The following is an 8,100-nucleotide window of genomic DNA, read 5'->3' as shown; positions in this document are numbered from 1 at the left end:
GTTGTTTGGACGCCGAACGTCATCTTAGCATTTGCGTGCTAGATGGATCATTATCAGCTGCGACCACAAGAGGGCGGTAGAGGAACAAAAAGAAAATCATCTTTGTTTATTACAGTGGGCTCTTTGCACCTGCCGCGCTGACGTCACAACCGCATGCGCAAATGCGGCTCTTTTTTTCCGCTTTGAGTTACCATGACAGCTAGAAAAGACAAAGTGTTATTTCAGACGAAAATAAAACCATACTTCCTACACTGTCAAAAATATCCGTAAATTTTACAGTTAAATAAAGTAAACCATGAAAATTTAAAACCGTAAATTGGAAATCAGTTTTAGACTGTTTCTTTAACAAGTAATTACCGTAAATAAGATAATTAGGAAAAAATGTCATTTTTACTGGGGGGGGGTTATCAGAAAATTTACATTGCCCTGCTGTTAAAAAAAGTCTTGTAATACTTTTAACAGTAATATGCTGTAATTTTTCTAGTAGTACATACTGTAGTTTTTGCACTCATCTTTAATATAGTTAGTAGCTGTTAAAAATGCAAACTGTTGTGACAATTACAGAAACATACCGTAATTTTTCTAGCAATGTATACCGTAGTTTTTGTATTCAATAATTATAAAGTATACAGTTCAAAACTGTTCAATATGCATACTGCTGTGGCAATTACAAAAATATACTATAATTTTTCTAGCAGTGTATATCGTAATTTTTACATTTATAATTAATCTAAAGTATACAGTTCAAAACTGTTCAATATGCATACTGTTGTGGAAATGAAAACAAAAATTGTAGTAGCGCTGTAACCTTTGCATTTAATTCTCCTGATAGCCTAAATTATGTAAAAATAAACAAATACTTGCAATCGTCTTAAGTTGTGGGTCCTGAATCTGGAATCTATTAAAGTTTGACTTTTTGAATGGAATTATGGAAATTAAATATCTTTCCACGAAATGTTCTGTACTGTAAATTATCTTGTTGCCAATATTGGATTTTTTTCATTAACAAATAAATTAAAATAATCTGTACTCAGTCACAGAAAATGTTTTAGAGATATTTGTAGTCTATATTGTAATATAATTTATTCGGTTTAGCAAAAGTCATGTAAGTCAAGTTTCCTGCCTGTAGACCTGGCAGGCAGCCTGTAGTCAGTCTTAATTAATGGGGCCACTGCACCTGGTCCGCGCGGACAGGCGAACTTGAGTTCTGGCGGAACTTTGGAAGCGGTGGATTTGAGCGGACCGATCAGCGCGCTGCATTTGAGGACCCGTCGCACTCGGTGGTTGGCGTTTTTGTCCAGCTATTCCGCTCAGATTGTGCAGAGACTTCATCATCCAACCTTCTCCGTCTGATCGGCTCTCGTTCTCAGGTAAGGAAATATTGCGGAACATTTCAGAAAACAAATAGTTTGAGTTGCATTCGGTTGGTTGAAAAGACATTTCAGGGGAAACGAGGAGAAAAAGAAGTTGTGGAAAGTTAGCCTCTCCACAAAGCTATTGCTTACATCCGTTTTGTATCGCCATCGCTGTAAGCTATCCATCGAAGTAATATATTTAAGATGTATTCATGCAACCTGTGTGCAGAAACAGTTAAATCTGTTAAAGCCTTTGTTCTCCATCGCAAACTGCATCGCAACGAACCGAGGCGTATGTTCAAGTGCGTTCACTTCTATCGTCATCATAATAGCATGCCAAGAGTTGCTCTGGACACAAGTTCAGGGGATTAAGTTCAGGTCAGTGTTTAATACTTTAGAGAACTTTAATGTTTGTTCACCAGGCACGCCCCCTTGTCTTGGCCGTGACATCTTCGAGGGTGTCCTCTCATACGATGTCGCCCTTTATCTCAAATACACGATTGTCCAAAAAGAAATGGCTGACATACACAATTTTGAACAGGCGCATCAGACAATTCAAATACAAAGCAACAGATGCTTGTTCCAAACCTTGTGCCGTCACTCCAAAAGCACTGAAACTCAGTGGACAAGCAGTACAAAACTGGAATTTCTTGAGACTGTTGCCTCTGTTAATTGGTGATAAGGTGCAGGATTCACAAGATGATATTAACATTGCAGCTTAAGGATATCGTTGACCTGATTTGTGCTCAGCAAATGTCCAATCCTCAGGTTGCATATTTGAATGTTCTCATCCGGGAATATTTGGAAACCAGGAAGGTATTGTTTCCAGATAACGCAGCGAGACCTAAACATCATTATTTACAGCACTATCCAGGGCCAATTCCGAAATGCGGTCCACTCATCGGGCTCCGGACCATGCGGTTCGAGAGCAAACATAGTTACTTCAAAAGATGTGCCAGACAACTGAAAAACTTCAAACATCTGTGTTTGACTCTTTCAGAGAGACATCAAATGTTACAGGCCTTTCTTTCTGCCGGAACAGTGACTCTCCCAACCTTGCAAATAAAAGATGGCTCACCATTTTATTTAGAACTTTACAGTGAGGATACAATGACTCCCACAGACGTGCAGTATAATGGAATAACGTACAAGAAGGGCCAATTAGTAGTCAGTAGGAATGATGAGTCACTGGAGTTTGTTGAACTCATCCTTACATTGGTGAAGGATGAATCTGCACTTCGTGTTCTGATGAGAGTGTATCGTGGAGAATTTCTTCCACACTACCACATGTACTTTGTAAAGGATGAAAGAAGAAGATTAGAATGCAGGCGCATTAGTAAACCGATTGACACGTGGCCATTATCATCTTGCATAAAAGATGGGAATCGGTTTGTACCATTAAAGCACAGTGTTTTGGCAGCGTAAAGGCTTGATATTAACGGTTCAGAGATCAACCTTTTTTTAGTTTTCTGTATTTCAACAGATACGACGGATACACAAAAGGACATCCACGATGCCGTTCGAGCAGCGCTTCCTGGTCTTTCACGGGAAGTTTTGGCCGCTTTAGAGGACGTTTCGGAGAAACTCGGCACCGCAACCGCAGACGATTTCCAGTATATCACCGAAGGAGACTTGCAGCCTGTGCCGAAGCCCATTCGGGCCAGAAGACCGGTCGCTGCACGGGCCCAAAATAGTAAGTATTTTGAGATAAAGTCTTGTGTAACGTTAGCATAAAAACATGTGCTTTACACCTAACTACAGATCCAAATTGAAAATGAAAGGTCAACAAAGACACATTTCAGTCATATTTCATATGTTTGTTTATTTGACAAGGACAACAATGTACAGCTTCTCATTCACACCTGGTAGTTCCTGTGCAGGGGACACACAACAGTCTGCTAGAAAAGGAACAATTCTCTAACATTACTTTACACAAGTAATTTTGATATCACTAACACAATTTAAAAGATGAAAAGCCAAACCTATGTAGTGGTATTTGTAGAAGTTTGAAGGCATTAGTTGTCAGTCGCTCGGTCGGCACAACGGATAGCTCGTGACCCGTTATCATAATTTTGTAAGCAAAATCCGCTCAGCGGTACTTGTACAAGTTCGAATCGATCAGTTTTCAGTCGCTCGGTCAGCGTCTGTGCCTCGGACACACGCAACATGGGTTCGAGTCCAGCTCGTTACATGTTATCATTATTTTGTAAGCAAAATGGGCTTAGCGGTACTTGTACAAGTTCGAATCGATCAGTTTTCAGTCGCTCGGTCGGCACAACGGATAGCGTTTGCGCTTTGGACACACGAGTCCTTTGTTCGAGTCCAGCTCGTTACCCGTTATCATTATTTTGTAAGCAAAATGGGCTTAGCGGTACTTGTACAAGTTCGAATCGATCAGTTTTCAGTCGGCACAACGGATAGCGTTTGCGCTTTGGACACATGAGTCCTTTGTTCGAGTCCAGCTCGTTACCCGTTATCATTATTTTGTAAGCAAAATGGGCTTAGCGGTACTTGTACAAGTTCGAATCGATCAGTTTTCAGTCGCCCGGTCGGCACAACGGATAGCGTTTGCGCTTTGGACACACGAGTCCTTTGTTCGAGTCCAGCTCGTTACCCGTTATCATTATTTTGTAAGCAAAATGGGCTTAGCGGTACTTGTACAAGTTCGAATCGATCAGTTTTCAGTCGCTCGGTCGGCACAACGGATAGCGTTTGCGCCTTGGACACACGAGTCCTTTGTTCGAGTCCAGCTCGTTACATGTTATCATTATTTTGTAAGCAAAATGGGCTTAGCGGTACTTGTACAAGTTCGAATCGATCAGTTTTCAGTCGCTCGGTCGGCACAACGGATAGCGGTTGCGCTTTGGACACATGAGTCCTTTGTTCGAGTCCAGCTCGTTACACGTTATCATTATTTTGTAAGCAAAATGGGCTTAGCGGTACTTGTACAAGTTCGAATCGATCAGTTTTCAGTCGCTCGGTCGGCACAACGGATAGCGTTTGCCCTTTGGACACATGAGTCCTTTGTTCGAGTCCAGCTCGTTACACGTTATCATTATTTTGTAAGCAAAATGGGCTTAGCGGTACTTGTACAAGTTCGAATCGATCAGTTTTCAGTCGCTCGGTCGGCACAACGGATAGCGTTTGCGCTTTGGACACATGAGTCCTTTGTTCGAGTCCAGCTCGTTACCCGTTATCATTATTTTGTAAGCAAAATGGGCTTAGCGGTACTTGTACAAGTTCGAATCGATCAGTTTTCAGTCGCTCGGTCGCCACAACGCATAGCGTTTGCGCTTTGGACACATGAGTCCTTTGTTCGAGTCCAGCTCGTTACCCGTTATCATTATTTTGTAAGCAAAATGGGCTTAGCGGTACTTGTACAAGTTCGAATCGATCAGTTTTCAGTCGCTCGGTCGGCACAACGGATAGCGTCTGTGCCTTGGACACATGCACCATGGGTTCGAGACCAGGTCATGCCTTTTAGATATTATGTGAAAAATGCTGTAGTATTTGTATACGTTTGAGCGACTCATTTATTGGGTGCTCTGGTGGCACAGTGGTTTGAGACTGTGCATGTGGCCCAGTTGCCCCGGGTTCAAGGCTCGCGCCGAGAGTGAGTGAGTGAGTGAGTGAGTGAGTGAGTGAGTGAGTGAGTGAGTGAGTGAGTGAGTGAGTGAGTGAGTGAGTGAGTGAGTGAGTGAGTGAGTGAGTGAGTGAGTGAGTGAGTGAGTGAGTGACTCCGTTTTGCCATCTTGGGGGCCTCTCCCTCTACTTAGAGTTGAGTGAGGGGGCTCCCTCTCTCCGCCTAGCTTGAGCGAGTGACCCTGGGGGCCTCTCCCTCTACTTAGAGTTGAGTGAGGGGGCTCCCTCTCTCCGCCTAGCTTGAGCGAGTGACCCTGGGGGCCTCTCCCTCTACTTAGAGTTGAGTGAGGGGGCTCCCTCTCTCCGCCTAGCTTGAGCGAGTGACCCTGGGGGCCTCTCCCTCTACTTAGAGTTGAGTGAGGGGGCTCCCTCTCTCCGCCTAGCTTGAGCGAGTGACCCTGGGGGCCTCTCCCTCTACTTAGAGTTGAGTGAGGGGGCTCCCTCTCTCCGCCTAGCTTGAGCGAGTGACCCTGGGGGCCTCTCCCTCTACTTAGAGTTGAGTGAGGGGGCTCCCTCTCTCCGCCTAGCTTGAGCGAGTGACCCTGGGGGCCTCTCCCTCTACTTAGAGTTGAGTGAGGGGGCTCCCTCTCTCCGCCTAGCTTGAGCGAGTGACCCTGGGGGCCTCTCCCTCTACTTAGAGTTGAGTGAGGGGGCTCCCTCTCTCCGCCTAGCTTGAGCGAGTGACCCTGGGGGCCTCTCCCTCTACTTAGAGTTGAGTGAGGGGGCTCCCTCTCTCCGCCTAGCTTGAGCGAGTGACCCTGGGGGCCTCTCCCTCTACTTAGAGTTGAGTGAGGGGGCTCCCTCTCTCCGCCTAGCTTGAGCGAGTGACCCTGGGGGCCTCTCCCTCTACAAGTAATTCCAAAGCCTCTTCAGCATTCATCAGCTTCTGTGTCCTCTTCCCCATCTTGATTCTTGCAAACTAAAAAGCTGAGTGAATGTCCAGATATTTATACTCCACAGCACAAAAGGCAGCATGCAAATTTGCATGTGCAAAGTCTCCCAGATCTGGGAACCACCAGAAGTAGTTATTTTCAAAATTTCTATCCTGTTCCAAGGACAATCAGCGTGAAAGTTGATGTAGTGAGTTTGGCTCTCCTCCCCCCTGCTCATCTACAGGGATGCTAATTAGACCATTCAGAGTCGTCAGTTTGGCCACATTTGGATGCTAATAACCCAGTTTGGCCCTCTCTCGGTAGCTCTAGGAAGATACCCAATCTGGCCCCTCTTGGTAGAGATAGGAATTTCTCAAATCCTGGTAGTCCTAGTGTTAAATGATAGTTACGTAGTCTTTCTTTATAGATGTCACAATGAACGTGGAGTTGAGTTTTACGCTTTTTCATTCTGCCCTACGGCAGAGTTGTCTTGCAGATCTAACTGTTTGTGTATTTCTCCATGGAGCTTTCTTCCTGCCAACACAACCTTCATTTTAATTGGTGCAATGGAATCAATAATATCTGAGACTTTAGACTGAAAATCATTCACCAACTTATCTACATCATTACAGCTTAAGGGTGAGGAAGAAGAGTAGATTTGATTAAAAGTTTCTGCTGTGTTTTCAGTGAGGGAACGTTTTGTGATGGTTGCTGTTTGTCCAAGTGGGTTAAAAGATAAAGAACTTTCAAAGATAACAGGAAGTGATCCGACAGGCGACATCAGTTACAGAGAGATTGGAAATATTCATACCCTTACTGATAACCAGGTCCAGTGTGTCTCCTTGAGTGTGTGTTGCTTGTTTGACATGTTGTGTTAGACCAAAAGTCTCTAAAATATTAGCAAGCTTTTTTGCCCCTCTGTCTTGGGGGTTGTCAACATGAATGTTGAAATCACCGACAATTATTAAACAATCATAATCAATACATATAAGAGATAGAAGCTCATTCAAGTCAGTTAAGACATTTTCCACAAAAGTTGGAGTTTTGTATAGAGTTACAGTCAAAGTTCATTTGTGGCCTTTAACCTCAATTCCAAGATACTCAAAAGAGGTGAAGTGACCCAAAGAGATTTTACTACAATTTATGGTATTCTTAAATATTGAAGCCATGCCTCCTCCTTTTTTGTGTTTTTTATTCTCACTGAAGAAATTGTAGTTAGGAGGCGCAGATTCAGTTAGTACGATCGATTCATTATTATCATTCAACCATGTTTCTGTCAGAAACATAACATCGATATTATGCTCAGTGATGAAATCATTAATTAATAGAGCTTTAGCACAGAGATCTTGTATTTAAAAGAGCGAGTTTAAGTGACTTGGAGGCCAAGAGTTCTTCAGTCTGAGGTTCCTTTAGGCAGGGGATCAGTCTGATGTTTGAATTAAAGCAGCTGTATTTTATGTTTCTGTTTCTTGTAAATTTTCTTGTAGTTATCCGGACAGGTAATGTCCCGTTCTGCAGTGCCGGGGGGCCAGACACATTCTGGAGCAAGAAGGGTGTAAAGATAAAGTCTGGACCCCGGCCTCAGACCTCAGAAACGCAGAGTGATGGATCCTCTGGAAAGTTAGAGTCAGGTGGCTTAAATGAAGTGAGGTCTGCTACGTGAGCACTAAGGAGAGACGCCCCAAGTAAAACCTGTTGATTCATTCCATCTGTAAATTTAAGAAACTCCGGTCCAGAAGACATTTCTTCATGTGTATCTTGTGAATCCTGTGAATGAGTGGGTGAGCAGAGAGGGAGGGGGGAAGGAGGAAGGGAACCAGTCGCTCTGTCTTCAGTCGATGTATCAGTTTGTTTTTGTTCCTGATAAGCAGAGTGTTTCTTCCTAGTCAGAAATCCTTGAGCCTGTTCTTCTGAAGTGATGATCACGTTGCTGTCCTTGTTGATAAAATGAAAAAGATGTGCAGTGAGTGGCTTTATCCCAGGTTTTGAAATTGTTTCCTGGTATGTCAGCTGTTGCTGGAGAGGTTGTCAGACATACCACAGCCCTGATGGTAAATGCTAAAGGCAAACATGGAAACGTGTGTGGGGTTCCTCAAGTTCCTCAGTGCACTTTTATTCATTATTTTTATGATTCACCCTAACCTAACTTAAAGGGAGTAATTTAGTTCAGGAGCTATAAATACAAAGAGAGAGATACTGGGGGTTAATTTATTTATTCAGCTTTAGTTTGT

Source organism: Xiphophorus couchianus, chromosome 17 (genome assembly GCF_001444195.1).
Source record: "Xiphophorus couchianus chromosome 17, X_couchianus-1.0, whole genome shotgun sequence".
NCBI lineage: Eukaryota > Metazoa > Chordata > Actinopteri > Cyprinodontiformes > Poeciliidae > Xiphophorus > Xiphophorus couchianus.
Note: the sequence above shows the minus strand (reverse complement) of the source record.